Source organism: Anabrus simplex, chromosome 2 (genome assembly GCF_040414725.1).
Source record: "Anabrus simplex isolate iqAnaSimp1 chromosome 2, ASM4041472v1, whole genome shotgun sequence".
In the NCBI taxonomy this organism is placed as follows: Eukaryota; Metazoa; Arthropoda; class Insecta; order Orthoptera; family Tettigoniidae; genus Anabrus; species Anabrus simplex.
In genome coordinates this window covers 482496242-482517888 of record NC_090266.1, presented here as the reverse complement: position 1 = coordinate 482517888, position 21647 = coordinate 482496242, and the positions used below count along the sequence as shown (strand labels likewise).

The 21647-nt window shown below is 36.0% G+C and overlaps 1 protein-coding gene across 3 annotated transcripts in view; it reads left to right on the top strand.

Moving 5' to 3' along the window:
• The window catches only part of Rip11 (Rab11 interacting protein), a 302722-nt gene that overhangs the window by 265029 nt on the left and 16046 nt on the right, over positions 1-21647 (top strand). For 2 of the 3 annotated variants that reach the window (XR_010859090.2, XR_010859089.2), the window contains one exon: positions 699-788. The exons of the other annotated variant lie outside the window; for it this stretch is intronic. The gene's annotated coding sequence lies outside the window, so the exon portion shown is untranslated. The remainder of the gene's footprint in view (positions 1-698; positions 789-21647) is intronic. 3 annotated transcript variants of the gene reach the window in all.

Below are 21647 nucleotides of genomic sequence, written 5' to 3'. Positions count from 1 at the left end.
GATGATAATTATGATCACGTTGGAGCTGGTGTACATTGGAATAGCGAGAGTGTTATTTGTGTGTAGTCTTGCAATTGTCAGCCATTTAGACAAGGATGTGGAAGTCTGCAGTTTCTATACAAAAGTGGTAGAGTACATTGTTCCTTGAACTTCCATTGTTCACCAAGCACAAGGGGGGTAAGTTGTCAGGGGTGATGTAGGATCAAACTGTCCGTCAGATTGGAAGAGCATCTTTAGGACAACTCCTAAAGCCAGTCACTTCCACAAACTGAACTGTATCTTCAGTCCATCACTTGTATGCTCTCATTCCCATTATACTTCTTTTGATTAATTTTATCAGTGGATTGCATGCCTTTGCCTCTTACATTGTCCACCAGTTTATTTTACAGTCTCAGCAGAATCAGGTGTGAATTGGATAGCTCCACTTACACCATTTTTCTTTCCATTCCTAGCTTCTCTTCTTAGAGCTTGCTAGTCTGCCTCATATCACACTAGTCCTTTCCCCTCTTGCAACTGATGACATATTATTGAAATAACTTTATTTCTGTGTCATTTTAATAAACTGTCCAAAGTGTCTCTTTCACATCATGCCTAGGGCAGTTGCTCATCATCTCTGTTTTATCTTTATCCAGCTTGATGTATTGCTGTATTCTGCCATTGTTTGATGTTCATTTTAATGTAATGTTTATAAATTCCAGATGGCAGGTCCGTGAATATTGAAAAAAGAAAAAAAAGGACTTTAATTGTTCAACCAGTTATCTCAAAACTTGGCTCCAGTATATGACACTGTAAGTAAACATCCTAATATAGGTTATTCCAATGCCGTGCCATGCTAATAAACTGAAAATAGAAAAATATCATAAAGTTAAATAAGCAGTGGGGTAATATGCAATTGGAATATTATGGGATTAGGCACGTTATGTGGTAGGTCATGTGTTGACCTGATGTAAGTGGTAGAAAGCACTGTATACACACAGATAATTCAATTCCTTGTTTACAGTACAGCAGACACTGCTACCTACAGTCTGTGGTGATCAGGTAGCAGGCAGGGACCCTCTTCAGAGGCAGGCCTCCCCTGGTAGTGGCACTCCTGCCTATGTGAGTCCCAGAGTACACTGACCCGCTATGTAACATCTGGTAAGGGTTCCAATTCAGGGTTATGAAGGAAGACGTCAATGGCATCTACGGAAAAGTAGGTGGAATTCAATACGGTGGAGATGGCGGTAGAGGCAGCCGTGGACTCGGGGATAAATATGAGTACAATCTAAAGAGGTCAATGGCTTCTGGCAGATGAGGCTATTTTGGAGGGCTGATAGTGGAGGTAATACCACAAAAGTCAATCTCGCAGTGTCTGCACTCCATTTTAGGGGCAGCTGCAAAAGGCGTCCGTTTCCCATGTTAGGGGCAGCCTGAAAGAATCCTGGCAGTAGTTATAGCAAGCCCATCATGCTAATAGTCTATAAAATGTTTTAAGTTAGTCGAGGCCTCGGAAACAGTTGGAGCATTCCCCAAATGTGATGCGCAGTTCCTGGTGTTCTCATCGTGCGGGAACTGAAAAGTCTGCAATCAGTGATGAAGATTGCAACCAGAAATGTCTTGAGCCTTAACGGCAAGACAGAAGAACTAATAGAATACATCAAAAAGAAGGACATTGTATTGTTGGAATTGAGTGAAACCAAGTGAAAAGGAAAGGAACAGAAGTTATTGAGGAAGGGGTTTCAGTTGTTTTGGAGTGGAAGTGCAAACTGCAGTAATGAAGTGGGTTTTATTGTGAGGAAAGACCTGGTACAGTACATATAGAAGGTCTACCAGGTAACTGAATGAATCATGAAAATCAGACTTGGCTTGGAGAGTGAAGTGCAAGCTTTTAGCCAAGTAAATGCACCTCAGACAGGTATTGTTAAAGAGAGTCTAGAGGAGTTCTTTGAGGAAATGGAAAGGTGCACTGAAGATAAAGAAGTGGTGATAATAGGTGACATGAATGCCCACATAGGAACAGACAGGTAAGGTAAAGAAGAAATCCTTTCAGTTACAGAAATAAAAATGCAGGAGGAGAGCTACTACTAGATTTTTGTGAGAGGAATGGATTAATAGTAGTAATAAATGGTTCAGAAAGAAGAACAGCCTAAAAAAATAACTAGATATGGATGGTGACAAAGGAGAACAAAATTGATCTAATTTTAGTTCAGAGAGATACATGCAGACAATTGGAAGATATGACATCTATGCCAAGAGAAGATTTTGTAGGAGACTATAAATTTTTAGTAGCTAAATTAAGACTTGATAAAATAGTGAAAATAAGAAACAAGAGAAAGAAAAATAAAGGTATGGAAATTAAAGGAAATGGGAGAAGTCCCAAGAAGAACTGAAGAAACAAATTCCTAAAGGAGAGGTTGGCAGTTTTGAACAGGAATGGGCCAAGTTCGAACAAAGAATGGTGAAGTGTGCAGAAGATACATGTGGTCAAGTATCAGGGGGGAAAAAAAGAAAAGGAGACACCCTGGTGGAAAAACAAGGTAAGGGATGCAATGAAAGAAAAACAAAAGGCATGGAGGAGCTGGATACGAGGCAGAAATATGGAGAGTAGGCAAAAGTATCATGAAGCAAAGAAAGTGTATGAGAAGATTGTACAGGAAGAGAAACATAAGTGCTGGGAAAACTTTACAGAAACCTTGCAAGAGGATGTTAAAGGAAGTAAGAAAATGTATGGATTGGTTAAAATCAAAGTAAACAAGAGAGAAGATACAAAATGTGTAAGGGCAGATACAGGACAAATTTTGACACAGCAATCAGAGGAGTATTTTGCTAATATACTAAATGTCATATTCAAAGAACTGTTGAAAGAGGAAGAACATGAAGAAATGGTGGAAAGAAACCAAAATGAAGATATAACAATGTTAGAAATGGAAAGGGCTATAAAGTACATGAAAAGTGACAAAGCATCAGGTGTGGACGAGGTGGCTACAGAGATGATACAGGCAGCAGGACCAGCAGTGTTGCGTTGGATATATAGATTATTTCAAGTTGTATGGAAGAAAATAGAAGTACCAGAAGGTTGGAAGAGGGTTTCTGATAATCCCAGTATTCAAGAATGGTGAAAAGAATGAATGTAGCAACTATAGGGGAATCACCCTCATTTGACATGTAGAGAAGATCTTTGAGAGGATATTAGAGTAAGACTGAGGACGAAAATAGAAAAGGAAATGGAGGAAGAACAGTATGGATTTCGAAGCGATAGATCAATTTTGATCTAATTTTTGAATTAAGAAACATGATGGAGAAGAGATGGAAGTTCAGGAAGGATTTAGCGATGACATTTATAGATATTGAGAAGGCATATGACAGTGTACCATGGCAACTGATATGGGATGCATTGATAAAAAGGAAGATAAACAGAGCGGAAGTACAAATGATCAAAGCCATGTTTGAAAAGTTTGTAAGTAGTGTGAAGAATAAAATAGGAGAAACTGGTTCAATGTAGAAACAGGACTTCCACAAGGAAGTGTATTATTGGTTTGATTTACATCTCACTGATACAAATGGGTCTTATGGCGATGATAGGTAGGAAAAGGCTAGGACTGGGAAGAAAGCAGACGTGGCCTTAATTTAGGTACAGCCCGAATGTTTGCCTGGTGTGAAAAGTGAAAGTAGGAAGCCACAGAAAACCATCTTCACGGCTGCCGACACTGGGGTTGGAACCCGCTGTCTCCGGAATACAGGCTCACAACTGCGCAACCCTAACTGCACTGCCAATTTGTTCGGTAAGTGTATTTTCCCCTCTGCTCTTCATCAGTCATGGATGAAATCTGCAGGTGTGTACAACAAAAAGTGGGAGCAACTATTTGCAGACGACATAGTAATATGGGGAGAAGATGAAATGGAAGTACAAGAACAAGTTTCTGTATGGAATCGCAGACAGAAGAATATGGAATGAAAATAAGTGTGGAGAAGAGTACGACAGTAATAATGATGAGAGGTAATAGCAAAGGAAGAAGGAATATTGAATTAAATGGAAGTTAGAAGTTGTGAGAAGCTTCAAATATTTGAGGAGTATACTTGCAGAAGATGGGAAAATTTAAGAAATTTGGAAAGAGAATCCAACAAGCCAATGGGTTGTACCAATGCATGAGAAGTATAGTGTGGATCCAGGATGTCCCAGAGAAATGCAAGAAAATTCTGTCTTGCTTTATTACATACCGATTTTGACATACGTAGTGGGCGCATGGACTAGCAGAATCGAAGCAGCTGAGATGAAATTCTTTAGAGGAATAATTCAGAAGACACAAAGGGATAAAATCAGGAACATAGAAATCAGAGAATTGCATTCCCTAAACTGCAAGACAAGAATAGAGGCCACGAAGCTGAAATGGTGTGGATACATGATGAGAATGGAAGAGGATATGAGTTCCAAAGTGCGTATTTATGGAAAAAATAAGAAGAGGAAAACAACTGGGAAGGCCCAGAAAGAGAGATACAGATATGGTGAAGGAGACTATAGAGAAGAAATTTTGGAAGAAGAAAGAGAGAGAGAGAGAGAACTGTAGAGGTTCTTTATTCATAACCCGACCTAGAAGACTGCGGGCGGGAAATGGAGGAGGACTATGCCATTTCAGGTGAAGACTGGTAGTATTGTACTGTATACTGTGCAGTACAAACTTCAGTTAGTATTTGTTTCATGTGCAATGCATATTTCCAAGTTTTACAGAGCCAGAATTGTGGCATTGATTCAGGTTGGACATAAGCAGCAGTATCATGCATCATAGGGGTTATTGAAAATGCAGTGTCAAAAACCTGGAAAAGGTACCATGAGACCAGGAAAGTGACAGACAGACCAAGGGTAACAATGTCATGTCAAGATCGGTATATCTGCATAACAACACAGACGAGATTAATTTCAACAGCTCAACAACTACAAGATGTCTTCTTGAGAACAACTGGGGTCTGTGTATCTGCACAAACTGTGCGCAATACGCTGCATAGTGCACAATTAACCCAATTAAGGTCATTTCTACCAATTCTACATGTTTCCAGTAGAGAATAGTCATTGTACTGAGAGACCATCTTAGTTGGGGGATGGATGAATGGCGTAATATCCTGTCTGCAGATGAAACCTGGATATCACTTATGCTGGATATACGATGACTGTGAGTGTGGAGATGGAAACAGGGAATTTATGGGAGAGGTGGTTATCAACTACGAATTGGCCAGCTAATTCACTGGGCATGACCTGCATTGAGCATGCATTGGACAGGTTGAAAACAGCTGGGTTTGCCTGCCTGCATTATCCACAGACACTCCCAAGACTTCATTAGAGTTACCCAGATGGAATGGAATATTCTTCCTCAAGATGATTTCAATGTGTATATTGCAACTATACCATAGTATGTCAGAGACATGAACACTGCCAGAGGAGGACATGCGTGGTACTAAGATAGAATGAAGATGTCACAACCTTCTCTAAATAAAAAAAACCACATACACACAAATAACTTTTTCATTATAACAGCTTATTTGCACTAGATATTGGAAGAAGAATGTTTGAGTTTGTAAAAGATTACATTTGCAGGTTGTCTCTGATACAGTAAACAACATTCTGTGACTTTATTATTGCATTGTATCCTTGATATTCCAAACATTTTGGGGGGATATATGAGGCGTATAGTTTCAAACACGACTAAGTCCATATTTTTCACGTTCTGATGTTTTGACTTCCATGGATTCCCCTTTACAAGATGAATACAACGAGAACAAAAGTGGGTTTCAAATCCGGCAAGATCACATTTAAAATTGCAGCAAAAAATGAGGTTTCATATCAAAGTCGGCCAAGTCCCTGTTAACCCGCATGGGCCAATAATCCTGCGCTATGCAGTCACGTGTTGTCTACCGGTAATATGGCTGCCTGACGTTTGTTCGAGTCACATGTGGTGGCTTTGTTTGCGTGTATTTTTATAAATATTTTATAAATAATAAATATATACATAATTAATTGGTCGTTTTTAATAGTATTCATATTTGCTGTGCAATAAAATGGAGGAAATTAATAAATGCCATACCAGAAAGCGGCAACGTGATCCTTCCACCTGGAAGCGCACGAGGGAAAAACAGCTGAGGTGAGTACAATCAACAACGTGTTGTTAGTGGTGATTAAATCAAGGCTCGGTGATGAGTTTCGAAGGCGCGATGGTATTGAATAGGTAGAATATGAAGAATATACATTGAAGTAGCTACATGAATCAATATATTTGCAAAATATACACTATTTAAATGTTAATTAGCCTCTAAATTGGTTACAATGTTGGGTAATTTTACACCAACATAATGTTTCAAATAATAATCTTTAAAGAATTTTCACTAAATCTTATATCATATTTAATCATACTTGTTCTAAATAAAGTCAAGATGAACACAGTTGGAAAATAGGCCTAATCTAGATTTCTTTTTTCTTTAGGTATTCCGCGACGTCTTTACCACAGTACCCAACCTGTAATCACAGAGGAACAAAAAAGTGTAGGCTACTGAAAATGAAAGATATAAAAGACTTTCATAGTGCATATTATGCACACCCCGTTAAAGCTAAACAAGATGCTTTTATTCTAAGGTACTTTCACATAAGCATACCCAAAAGACGGCGAAGCAGAAATAATGCAAGGTCACAGAAAAATATTACCATTGAATATAGTATTTCAAATCAGTTAGGAAATTCCCTGCCCGTGTGTCGACAGACTTTTCTCTCAACTTTGGGGATTACTAAGCACAGGGTTGAAGGGGTTTTTAATAGGTTCAAAATGGATGATCTCCGAGTTCCTGTTGAAACCAGAGGTGGAGATAGACGATCTAAGGCTTTTGAAGAAAGGTTTGCTGCAGTAAAGACCTTTATTAGGAAATTCAAAGTCGTTGAGTCACATTACTGTCGTGGTAAAAGCGAGCGTATGTATTTGAACAGTGAATTGAATATTTAAAAAATGTGGAGAATGTATAACCAAGAAGTAGAGAGTGATCTTAAAGTGAAACAGTCTTATTTCAGAAATGTTTTCAACAGGAACTTCAACATTAGCTTTAAAGCTCCCTCTGCAGATGTATGTTCGAAGTGTTTGGAATTATCAGAGAAACTAAAAACAGAGAAGAATGAAAAAAAGAAAAATGAATTAATGATAGAGAAAGGAATACACAAGTTACGATACAGACATTTTTATGATCTTTTGAAAGAAGAACGGGAAGGAATGATAACATCTTTTGATTGTCAAAAAAATCTCGTTCTACCAAAAATGCCTGACCAGGCAGCTTACTATAGTAGACAGCTTTATTGCTATAACTTTATGATAGTGAAGGGGTCTTCAGGTTCTAAAATGTCAAGAGACAGAGTTTCAGTGTACACCTGGTGTGAAAACGACAGACCTGAATCTTCCAATGAAATTTCTTCTGCATTGTTCAGTGAGCTTCAAAATACTAACATGCAAGGCATTGACACAATAAGGCTTGTGGCGGACGGTTGTGCAGGGCAAAATAAGAATGTCACTTTGCTCACAATGTGTTCGTAATGGCTCTTCCACGCACCTGAAAATGTGAAATTTATAGAAATTATATTTCCAGTTGTAGGCCATTCATATCTGCCACCTGACAGAGTGTTTGGACGTATTGAACAGCAACTGAGAAAAAAAGAAATCATTATTGACCCAAACGAGTACCATAGTGTATTTCAAAAGCATGGTTCAGTGAAAGTACTGGGTAACGTCTGGGAAGTCTTTGACTGGAAGGAAGAAGCCAGTAGTGTTGTGAAGGCAGTTTCATCATTGCATTTCAAGATATCCCAATGTAAAAGATTCTACCTGTGTCGTAGTGACAAAACTAGAAACATTCTTGTGGGAGGAGAGAAGTTCTATCGTTTTAATAGTGAAATACAAAAGGCTATCACAAAGAAGCACAAGACATTTGAGGATGTCAATCCAAAATAATTGTCTATTGGAGTTAAAGTAAAACATGAAAAAGTTGATGATGTGAACAAATTATTGTCAAAACATTTTGGCAATGAGTGGAAAAAATTGAATAAGTTACAGTGGTGCAAACGTGTGATTGAGAACAACACTGGACATGAGGATTCGGAAGGTCACGTGTCATGTGGTGGTGGTTTAGAAGAAAATCCATTCATATGAGCATTTACAGGGGATTCACATTAAGAATAATTGTTATTGTGTACAAAATTACATTCTTTGCGGTGCTGTAAGAATATTATTCCAAATGTGTATGGTACCAAGTTTCTTTGCTGTATGTTTTGTTTCATATTTTATTATATTTTAGGACTATTGTGTTGCCATACAACCTATATTCATGTTATTTCTGTTAATTTTTAACAAAAAATGTACAGGTTATTAGCTACTGGAAACATGAAAAATAAAGTTGAATTTCTTTTGCTGATTGCTACATTGAAAACAACATTCCTCATCATATTAGGCCAAATTTTCTAATCTAAGTTTCAGTGATGGCCAAGTCCTCTTATGTAAGTATAAAAATCGGCCAAGTCCCACAGTTAGTTTCAAACATGGTCAAGTCCAAATTTTAAATACATTTTTCAATTCATGTAATATATTTAGACTGTAAAAATTGTATGGTAATGAATCAGAAGCCTCTGCTAAGCAACATAAATATTAAGGTGTCTGAATATATATGAATTAATATCCTAAACGAGTTTTTTGCTTCTCCTGAAAAAAACAGCTCAACGGACTTGGCCATGTTTGAAACTATAAGTCTCATATATATATATATATATATATACACAGAACCAGTTTATTCAAATACACACGTTTTTAATAAAAGGTAAGTTAGGTCTTTTAGGAACTCTTCTGGGGAGCCTCCGTGGCTCAGGCGGCAGCGTGCTGGCCTCTCACCGCTGGGTTCCGTGGTTCAAATCCCGGTCACTCCATGTGAGATTTGTGCTGGACAAAGCGGAGGCAGGACAGGTTTTTCTCTGGGTACTCTGGTTTTCCCTGTCCTATTTCATTCCAGCAACACTCTCCAATATCATTTCATTTCGTCTGTCATTCATTAATCATTGCCCCAGAGGAGTGCGACAGGCTTCGGCATCTGGCACAATTCCAATCCTCGCCGCTAGACGGGGGCTTCATTCATTCCATCCCTGACCCGGTCAATGACTGGAAAACAGGTTGTAGGTTTTCATTTTCATATGGCTGATAAAGCAGGCATGAGGCAGTTTCTAAAAAGTGACTATGATCGGTGGAAAACGGTAAATAAAAATGTAAACAGACTCTGGGATGGGTTTAAAGAAATTGTTGAGGAATGCAAAAACAGGTTTGTACCTTTAAGGGAGGTAAGGAATGGTAAAGACCCACCTTATTATAATAGAGAAATAAAGAGACTGAGAAGGAGGTGCAGACTGGAAAGAAATAGAGTTAGAAATGGCTGTGGAAGTAAGGAGAAATTGAAGGAACTTACTAGAAAATTGAATCTAGCAAAGAAGGCAGCTAAGGATGACATGATGGCAAGCATAATTGGCAGTCATACAAATTTTAGTGAAAAATGGAAGGGTATGTATAGGTATTTTAAGGCAGAAACAGGTTCCAAGAAGGACATTCCAGGAATACTGGACATAAAGAAATGAAATTTTGGGGATACATTCATATTAAGATGTAGGTGCTCGCTAAGAGAGGATTCTTGGATATTCCGTCGCTAAGGGGGTGAGAAGGGGGGTGAAATTTTAAAATGAGTGTATCTATATCTCAAAACTTTAAAAGTGTACAGATATAAAAATTGGTATTTAGAATCTTCTTTAAAAATAAGGAAACACATATTTTTTTGTTTTCAGAAAATCCCAATAGGAGGGGTGAAAAAGGGGTTGAATGCCTTTAGTCAGGATACCGGTACTTATATCTCAGAATCTGAAGATATTACACACCTGAAAATTGGTACTTTTGATCTCTTTTAAAAATTAAGAAACGCGTATTTTCTGTTTTGGAAAAATCCAATTAATGGGAGGGTGAAAAGGGGGTGAATTCTTAATATGTGCGTATCTATACCTCAAAACTTTGAAAGTTTACAGATGTAAAAATTGGTATTTTGAATCTTCATTAAAAATAAAGAAACACATATTTTTTTGTTTTGGGAAAATCCCAATAGGAGTGGTGAAAAGGGGTTGAATGCCTTTAATGAGGATACTTATATCTCAGAATCTGAAGATATTACAGACCTGAAAATTAGTGTTTGGGTTCATCGTTAAAAATAAAGAAACACGTATTTTTTTTTGTTTTTGGAAAATCCAAGTAATGGGGGGTGAAAAGGGGGTGATTTTTTAAAACCGAGTGTATCTATATCTCAAAATTTTTAAAGTTTATAGATGTAAAAATTGGTATTTAGAATCTCCTTTAAAAATAAGGAACCGAGCTCGATAGCTGCAGTCGCTTAAGTGCGGCCAGTATCCAGTATTCGGGAGATAGTAGGTTCGAACCCCACTGTCGTAAGCCCTGAAAATGGTTTTCCGTGGTTTCCCATTTTCACACCAGGCAAATGCTGGGGCTGTACCTTAATTAAGGCCACGGCCACTTCCTTCCCACTTCTAGCCCTCCCCTGTCCCATCGTCGCCATAAGACCTATCTGAGTCGGTGCGACGTAAAGCAACTAGCAAAAAAAAAAATATATATATAAGGAAACGCGTATTTTTTTGTTTTCGGAAAATCCCAATAGGAAGGGTGGAAAAGCGTGAAAAAAGGGTTGAATGCCTTTAATGAGGCTACTTATATTTCAGAACCTGAAGATATTGCAGACCTGAAAATTGGTATTTGGCAGCTACTTTAAAAGTAAAGAAATAGGTATTTTTTCATTTTTGGAAAATCCAAATAATGGGGGGTGAAAAGGGGGTGAATTTTTAAAATGAGTGTATCTACATCTTAAAACTTTAAAAGTTTACAGATGTGAAAATTTGTTTAGAATCTCCTTTAAAAATAAAGGAACACGTTTTTCTGTAAATCCCAATAGGAGGGGTGTAAAAGGGTGAATAATGGGTTGAATGCCTTTAATGAGGATACATATATCTCAGAAACTGGAGATATTACAGAACTGAAAATTTGTATATGGAATTTCCTTTGAAAATAAAGAAACACATAATTTTTGTTTTTGAAAATCCAATTAATGGCGGTTAAACAGGAGTGAGAAATTGGGGTGAATTTTTTGAAAGACTATATCTACAGAATATCTTAGAAACATAAAATGTTACGGACATAAAAAGTGGGTATTTGAAATCTCCTGTAAATGAAAAGAAACATAGGTGATTTGTTTTTGAAAACTCCACTTAAGGGGTGAAATTTCAAAATGAGAATTTCTACAGTATATCTCAAGGAAACTTAACAAGTTACAGAAGTGAAAAATGGTATTTTTTATCTATTTAAAATATAGAGACGTGTATTTTTAGTTTTCAGAAATACCACTTGGGTGGAGGGGGGGGGGGGGGTAAAAGTGACTGAAAATGGTGTTGAATTCTTTTAATTAGGCTACTGATATCTCAAAAATGAAGATGTTACAGACATGAAATTTGATATTTGGAATCTGCTTTAAAAGTAATGAAACACGTATTCTCGGAAAATCCAATGAAAGGGGGGTGAAAGAATTTAAAAACTAATTGACTTAATTGTATGAGAATACATACATCTAATAAAAATTAAAGTTGTTAAAGACGTGAAAATTGGTATTTGGATCTTCTTTAAAAACAAAAATGCGTTTTTGGAGGGAACCATCTTGGGGGGCGGGAGTGAAAAGGAGTTGAATTCCTTTCATGAGGACACATAAATCAAAAACTGAAGAAGTTTTAGTCGTGATAATTGGTATTTAGAAAATCCTTTACTATTAAAGAAACAAGTACTTTTTGCCGGAAAATTCACTTGGGGGGGAGGAGTGTGAAAGGAAGTGAAAAAAGTTAATTATTTTTATGGGAATACTTATATCCCAAAACTGAAGGTAACAGACATGAACATTGGTGTTTGTAATCTCCTTTAAACATAAAGAAACACGCCTTCTTTTAATTTTTTTTTGGGGGGGGTGTAATTAAACTTAACTGCGGTGGGGTGTAGAAGGAGGTGAGACCAATTGATTTTACTGTTCATAATGTGCTTATAAGGAGCCTCTGTTGCTCAGGCGGCAGCGCGCCGGCCTCTCACAGCTGGGTTCCGTGGTTCAAATCTCGGTCACTCCATGTGACATTCGTGCTGGACAAAACGGAGGCAGGACAGGTTTTTCTCCAGATACTCCGGTTTTCACTGTCACCATTCATTCCAGCAACACTGTCCAATATTTCATTTCATTTGTCATTCATCGATCTTTGCCCCAGAGGAGTACTTTGGCAGCCGGCATAATTCGTATTGTCGCCGCTAGATGGGGCTTTATTCATTTCATTCCTGACCTTGTCGAATGACTAGAAACAATGACAATGGCAGCGGATGTAATTTACCGCCAAGTAGCGGTCTTGCATCTTGCTGTGGGGTCCAGAACATTTAATATTAATAATAATAATAATGATAATAATTTTCTGGGCCGTCGTCAAATGTGCGGACCGCGCTAGAAACGGGTCCTGGACGGGTAATGACTAAGAATTCAGTCTGGCCGCGGGTTCAGTATCGCCAAGGCACCCAAGACGACACCACGCCGGATCTCCTGAAGGATGCTTATAGGAAAAGATGACAGATTTAGGGACCCAACTCACCGGGTGGAGTACTGGACCTAGCCCGGTAAGTACGAAATCGATTGCTGGATAAAAAGATTGAAAATGGGAGGAAACTTGCCATAATCAATTAGAAAACGAGTCAGATCGCGAATTTTGGTGGATTCTCTCAGAAAACGAGTCGCATCGCGAATTTCAGCAGTTTTTATATAAAACAATAAGCATTAAATTATAAATTTTAGTATAATACCGTAGCGAAGCACGGGTATCTTGCTAGTCTACAATAAGATACAAAAGTTGAAAACTAGAAAAGCGGCTGGAATTGATAAGATTTCTGGGGATATACTAAAGACAATGGGTTGGGATATAGTACCATATCTGAAGTACTTATTTAATTATTGTTTGGTCGGAGTAGCTATACCAGATGAATGGAGAGTTGCTATAGTAGAGCCCCTGTGTATAAAGGAAAGGGTGATAGACATAAAGCTGAAAATTACAGGCCACTAAGTTTGAGATGCATTGTATGTAAGCTTTGGGAAGGCATTCTTTTTGATTGTATTAGACATGTTTGTGAAATTAATAACTGGTTCGATAGAAGGCAGTTCGGTTTTAGGAAAGGTTATTCCACTGAAGCTCAACTTGTAGGATTCCAGCAAGATATAGCAGATATCTTGGATTCAGGAGGTCAAATGGACTGTATCGCAATTGACCTGTCTAAAGCATTTGATAGGGTGGATCATGGGAGACTACTGGCAAAAATGAGTGCAATTGGACTAGACAAAAGAGTGACTGAATGGGTTGCTCTATTTCTAGAAAATAGATCTCAGAGAATTAGAGTAGGTGAAGCTTTATATGACCCTGTAATAATTAAGAGGGGGAATTCCTCAAGGCAGTATTATCGGACCTTTATGTTTTCTTATATATATATAAATGATATGAGTAAAGGAGTGGAATCAGAGGCAAGACTTTTTGTGGATGATGTTATTCTCTTTAGAGTAATAAATAAGTTACAAGATTGTGAGCAACTGCAACATGACCTCGAAAGTGTTGAGATGGACAGCAGGCAATGGTATGTTGATAAATGGGGTTAAAAGTCAGGTTGTAAGTTTCACGAATAGGAAAAGTCCTCTCGGTTTTAATTACTGTGTTTTGGGGTGAAAGTTCCTTTTAGGGATCATTGTAAGTATGTAGGTGTTTATATAAGGAAAGATCTTCATTGGGGTAATTAATAAATGGGATTGTAAATAAAGAGTACAGATCTCTGCACATGGTTATGAGGGTGTTTAGGGGTTGTAGTAAGGATGTAAAGGAGAGGGCATATAAGTCCCTGGTAAGATTCCAACTAGAGTATCGTTCGTGTATGGGACCCTCACCAGGATTACCTGATTCAAGAACTGGAAAAAATCCAAAGAAAACAGCTCGATTTGTTCTGGGTGATTTCCGACAAAAGAGTAGCATTTAAAAAATGTTGCAAAGTTATGGCTGGGAAGAATTGAGAAAAAGAAGGAAAGCTGTTCGACTAAGGGTATGTGTGATAAAATTCCTTTAGTTTTGTCAATTGTGTTATAAATTCGGAATAAGGTGGTATTTAGAAGCCTAACCAAGTGATAAAAGTTATTAAAAGTCACTAACTGAGGGAGACTGATCGGCGTAATTCTGAGAATTAATGAATGCTATCTGCTGATTGGCTGGAGGCAAGGGACGCCACAATATAGCGCGAAATCCCAGGACGGGATACGGCAGCTAAATTCGCAAATATATCAATTACCAGCGAACGATATTAGTTGAGAATCGGCATGGAGCCTTTGAGAACATAATTACATCATTGAATCCCATATTTAAGCCACGGGCCGAACCGCAAATTGTCGTATGAAGATATCGGGGCTGCGCGTCCTAAGATGACCTCCCGTGAACTCGGAAGAGAGGGGATACAAGTATAAATATGAGATCGTGGACAAGGACTGACTACTACTTTTGACAAAGTGTTCGGGCTGATACCACGCCTGGGGTGCGTGACAACTTCTGATATGTTGTTCGAGCTGTTATTACGCCAGGGGTGCGTGTGTGTACTTACTCGTATAGTAGGGTTCGAAGTATTATATTGTTACATAGTACAGTGATTCATGACGTGATGTAGCTCATATTACAGTCTTGAGCAGTATACTAGTATGAAGTGTTTCAAATAGTTACAGGACTCAGTAAAGCATAACTTATGGAGTGTGAGATTCTACCAACAGATTAGGAAGTACGTTACATGAGAACGGTCACGAGTGTTCGATGTATTTCACCTAGTAGTAGTCGATTATAAACTGATACCTCGTCAGCTACGCGAATGTGAGACGGGAAATTCAAGTGCGTGCCGGGCCGTTTGAATGTGATATCGAGGTGTCGCCAGTTCCTTAGTTCCGGGGAAGGAATGAAGAATATGTGTATGAATTAGGCGGGTCAGATAAAGGCCAGAAGTGTAAAGTTTAAGTTCAATATTTGTGTGTATAAATTTGTTAAAATGTTAAAATTTTAAATCTTGAAAATTAATATGTGTAAATCTGAAAAGTGCATTGGATTACTTCTTCAGGCTGGCATGAAAACGAGTAGGATGCAGGGTTAAGACTGGACGGGGCCTGTGCTCCTCGTCCGGCTTAGCAGACTACAAAAAGAGATGAGTAACCTTTTATGATATTTGTAGATTGCTATCGTTAGGGGGAGGAAATCATATTAATTTATCATGAATTGTGAAACGAGCCGTTTCCGGCTCGTAGAAATTCAAAGATAGATAGACAAAGGGACAAATTAATGTGTACATAATTAGATCAAGCACTCATCATAATTTTGATTATTAAATAGAGTAGAGTAGGGTTTATTTGTTCATTCAAGTGCTTGAGTTGTTTGATATGATATGGAGCACGTTTCATGTAAAGATAATGTTAATATTAATTTAGAAGTGCTTCCAAAGTGTTTTTCCGTTATCAGAAATTTTATAGATATTAAGCCATGTTGTTAAGATAATCCAGAGGTAGGGTTGCCAAGTGATTTAAATTATTGTGGGACGGAATGCAGTCCATTGATTTGTTTGTAAATATCGCGAAGTTCGCCAGTGGACAAAATAATAATAATCGGTAGAAGTGTCGGAGTAATAAATTAATATTGGGTAATGTGTAATGGCGTGTTTAATAATAATCTTTGAGAATAAAGGTACGGACCTAGTTGAATAGAATGATTGCAAATTAAAGTAATTTAAATGTGGAGATAATATGTGGCTTGAATATTTTAATTTGGGCAGTGAATTGGATTTTAACATTAATTGTTGATTTAACGTTTTTGGACTCCATAATAATCATAAATAAATTTTGGTAGAAACGAGATAGGCACTTTGATAATATGGTCACGCTATGTTTGAGGCCCAGAGTGATTTGAGCCAAAAGTTGAGATTTGGAGTTTTGTGGGACAGATATCTGGCCCGAAATGAAAGCGAATTGTACTGATGTTGATGAAGAAATAGATGGATCTTAAGGTCTACATAGAGGTTGTATTTCTATACCGGTGATATGAGTGGCAGAAGAGAGTCCACGCACCGAGGGTTAATTAATGAAAATGTTTTGAAGAGTTCCGATGAATAAGTGGACTTCAAAATGGAAAAGGAAGGAATAATTTAACACTTGCAGAGATTGGAGGTATTTGCTCAACTGCGAGGTGTTATGGGATTTGAGAATTGTCTTAGGAGCATATGGTCTCCATGAATTAACGACAGTACGAAAATAAGATTGCGGGTTCGAACACTATTATGTCCCGACCGATGTGAATTCGGATCTTGGTGATTTCTGTTTGGGAGAGAACGTATGTGACTAAATTATAAAGATGGGAAATAAAAATAAAAATTCTTGAAAGAATAATAATGTTAATAATAATAATAATAATAATAATAATAATAATAATCCAAGTAAATCATATCTGGATTGATTAGTGCCAAAATAAATCGGAATTGTAAAAGGGGTTATGCGGTAAACATATATAGAGTGGACTACCGTGCAACAAGCGAAATTAATTTTTTAATTAATAATAATAATAATAATAATAATAATAATAATAATAATATTCCAAGTAAATCATGTCTGGATTGATTAATGCCAAAATAAATCGGAATTGTAAAAGGGGTTATGCTGTAAACATATATAGAGTGGACTACCGTGTAACAAGCGAAATTAAATTTTTAAAAATTAATAATAATAATAATAATAATAATAATAATATTTGAAGAATCAGAATAATAATTTTTTTTATTTATTAACACAATAATGATGGTGGGAATTCAATGGAAAATATTGAAATTTTCAAACCACTTTAATAATAATAATATTTGAAGTATAAAAAAAAGGAAGCTACTTTTTTTATTTCAGATGAGAATAATAAGAGCGAGAAGTTGAAGTATTATAGCGAGGATGATTACGGGTTACGATAATCATGATCTCCACTATTAATAATAATGATAATAATAATAATAAATTTTTTATTATTTTTTTAGTTTATTATTTCGGATGGTGATGACGAATGATACTTGGGAAGTCAGCTGGCGAATTAACGTAATAATGTCACGTTATTGTAAATAATAAGTTAAGTTAATATTTGTAATATGAAGGCAAATCCCTACATCTGGAACATTAGGTTAGAGTCCCTTTGTCGTTTCCTTCAACTAACGATCAGCATATCTTGGTTAGGAACCCGGGGAGAGTTTGTAGTTTCCCGGGTTGGTCTCATCTCAATCAAAGTGGAGGCAATAATATGGTCATGGTGTTAACGAAGGTAAATCTGATACCTTCAGATATCAACGGTTCCATCACCCAAATGGAAGGGTGGTCAAAAGTGATAAATATTACGTAATCATTTTCAGGAATAATTTGCCAAATTACCGGCAAATCAAGGGTCAACAGATTTTGTTGTGTGTAAAAATTATTTTGTTTACTTAAATAAAATGCTCCTTTAGCATTTGCAAGGAAACAGTTCCAGGTACTTGTTCTTGTAGAATAGTAAACCCTCGGTGACCGTTCAAATATCCGTCCCCGTTCCTAGGACGGAGCCTTCATAATTTCCCTTTGATCTGAATATATATATATAATTTGTGTGTGTGCTTTATGATGAGCCTTAAAGTTAAAGATTAGTGTGTCCCGTTCAACCCTGTAGTACTGATTGGATGGCGCCCTTACATTTAGTTAGAGATCTTATATCTCAAAATATTTTTATTGTGTATTAGTTGCAATGGATTCGGACCGTAACACTCCCTGAGATAATGGTTGGGACTCAGGCTTTGAGCGGGTACATTATGAACACATTTTATGATGTGGTTGCAGTTCGAATTTATTTAGTTTATCACAGAATTCTATTGAATTATTAATTGTAGAATTATTGTAAAATTTATAGTGCTTTTTTAAAAAATGATGTATAAATTTATAGGTCTTATATGTTGGGCTATTCATGCAGTTGATTATAGGTCGCATAGGTATGTTAGTTTTATGAATTTTGGGCATGGCTCTGGCTGTCGGTATCTTGAGATTCATATTTATCAGCTTCTGACATTCTAGATCATTAAAGAGAAAGGACGAATTTTTAAGTGATTTCTTTAGATTCCGTTGAATTTTGATTGTAGGATCTTTCTGTATTATCGAATAGGCTCCATTTGAGAAAAATTGTTTTCTTAATGTAATCTTGTTCATTTAAAATAACTGTAGTTTCTACTTTTTTAGCTTTGGTTAATTTTAGTTTTTAATTCTTTGATTTGTTTAGTGAGGTCGGGATTTAAGTTGTTATTTATTTCTTTTACTAAGGTTGGAAGTTTCTTTTTAACTTCGAATCTTGTATCACTTCGCGATTCTATAGGCAATTTCCCTATATTAGATTCTACTTCAGCTACAGTGGTTATTATGTCTTCTATTTTATGATGGTTAGGCCAATTAAACTTTGATCCTTTATTTAGTAAGCTCATTTCACTATCCTTGAAGGTGTCATCTGATAAATTTACAGTGGTTGGGATGTTTTTGAGGTCCGAGTTGGTTTGTTTTATTCTTGTATATAGAACTATAGAAAACAAAATATCACATTTAAGAGAGAACAAAACAAAATCCTAAAAACATAATACAAGAATAAAACAAACCAACTCAGACCTTACAAACATCCCAACCACTGTAAATTTATCAGATGTCACCTTCACGGATAATGAAATGAGCTTACTAAATAAAGGATCAAAATTTAATTGGCCTAACCATCATCAAATAGAAGACGTAATAACCACTGTAGCTGAAGTAGAATCTAATATAGGGAAATTGCCTAAAGAATCGCAAAGTGATACCAGATTCGAAGTTAAAAAGAAACTTCCAACCTTAGTAAAAGAAATAAATAACAACTTAAATCCCGACCTCACTAAACAAAGCAAAGAATTAAAAACTAAAATCAACGAAAACAACATAATAGTAACCAAAGCTGATGAAGGAGAAACTACAGTTATTTTAAATGAGCAAGATTACATTAAGAAAACAGAAGAATTTTTCTCAAATGGAGCTTATTCGATAATACAGAAAGATCCTACAATCAAAATTCAACGGAACCTAAAAAATTACTTTAAAATTCGTCCTTTCTCTTTACTGATCTAGAATGTCAGAAGCTGATAAATATGAATCGCAAGATACCAACAGCCAGGGCCATGCCCAAAATCCATAAAGCTAACATACCTATGCTACCTATAATCAACTGCATGAATAGCCCAACATATAAGACCTATAAATTTTACAATAATTCTACAATTAATAATTCAATAGAATTCTGTGATAAACTAAATAAATTCGAACTGCAACCACATCATAAAATGTGTTCATATGATGTAACTAACATGTATCCTTGCATACCGATCAACGAAACCATTAATATAATCAAAATAAATTTATTCAATCATAGTAAATTAAGTAAGTGTGAAATAGAAGAATTCGTAAATGTATTAAGATTTACTTTAAATAATAATTACTTCACATTTAATCAAAAGATATATCAACAAATATGCTTAGGAATGGGTGATCCTGCATCAGGTATACTAGCTAATATTTATATGGATCATTTAGAACATGTTAAAATTTTAAATAACATAGATGGACTAAACCTTTGGCTGAGATACGTGGATGACACGTTTGTTATAATAGACAGTAAAATGAACAATAGTGATAATATTTTGGATTTTTTAACTAAATTAGACAGTAATATAAAATTCACTAAGGTAGATGAAAGGAACAATTCATTAAGTTTCCTAGATATAAATGTAAAGAGAGCAGGAAACAAATTTGACTTCCAGATTTATAGAAAAGCGACGTTTACTCCAGTAACGATCAAAAACGACTCACTCTACCCCAACTCTCACAAACAGGCAGCATTTTTTAGTTTGGTTTACAGAGCCCTAAAAATTCCACTAACAAACAAGAGTTTAAAGAAAGAACTTGATTTTATAAATGATCTAGCACTCAATAACGGTTACAAAATAGAAATGATTAACAAAATCATTAATAAGGTGAAAATAAAATTGGCCACTAATCTTGTACCAGACAAAAATAAAAAATCCAAATTTGCAACTTTCACATCAAAAAACAAAATATTAACATTGCCTTCAAGACCCAAAACACGAACCGAAACGTTTTCTTCAACCACAATAAAGTTAATATAAATAGTAATCAATATCAAGGATCTGGAATATATAGGCTCACGTGCGCAGAGTGCAATTTTTCATACGTTGGCCAGACTGGCCGAAGCTTTATAATAAGATATCTCGAACATGTAAATGCAGCCAAACACAGGAAACATTCTGCAATGAGTACACACATGCAAGAAACTGGACACAGTTTTACAACTATTGAAAGGGATTTTAAAATCTTAAGAAAAGTAGAAAAAGGAAAAGAAATGACGAAATTGGAAAACATATACATTCATTTAGATCAACAATACAATAAAAATAAAAACCTAAATGACGAAATAGAAATAAAGAATCCCATCTTATTACAATTACCAGAACTAATACAAATACTCAAATCAGATATAAATAAATTCTATAAACATTTTAATCCGATAAAAGTTAATGGCTTAGACTATCGCCTCCACAGTCTACTGCAGCTATCAATACGCCGTCTACCTTAACTTCCCTCTCCCTGCCAAAACGCAAACTCATCCACACTCACTCATACAACACAAGAAGTGCAAACAGGACAACATGTAGTTCTCAAGAGGCTAGGAGTAACACCAAACAATTACGCAGTAGAAAGGAAAGTGAACAATTACGCAGTAGAAAGGAAAGTGACAATTCTTCCAATAAGATGTTATACAGAAATACAATCAAAACCATAAACATATAATTATCTTTCATTACAGATCAGATACACCAACGAGCCATTATGGAACGTTCGGGAACATTCTAAATCCAATATCATATCAGAAAGGGTTTCATCAACAAGTTCGTTCACGAACAATTTTACCCCATCGATAATATAAATTAATACCAATACATTTTATAAATGTTACTCCAGCAACGAGAACAAGTCTATCGACCATAATGAGAATTATCAACTGCAGAAAATATTCAATACAGTTATGAAGTTTTAATGACAATTATACAAGTTGAGCAACAGGAATCTACTCAACTAGCCAGATCTCAAAAGTTTTTTATTTTATTCTTATTTTTTAAACAATTTTAAAAGATGTTCACCCAGATGAGTTTCAGCAATAAAATGTTAGACTGAAGAAGATTTTAGACAAAAAAGTGTTAGTTTAAGACATATTTTTATTGTTGTGTGACTTTTAAAATGTTATAAGATTATCAATTAGTTTTTTTATGAACAATCTTGAACCAAAAGAATTGTTTTATAATCTTATACAATCTTAGATTAATGATAGTTTGGCTGATGATGCTCACGAAAAGGAGCAAAACATGTACCATATAAACATCATAATAAATATGTAAGTTTGTACT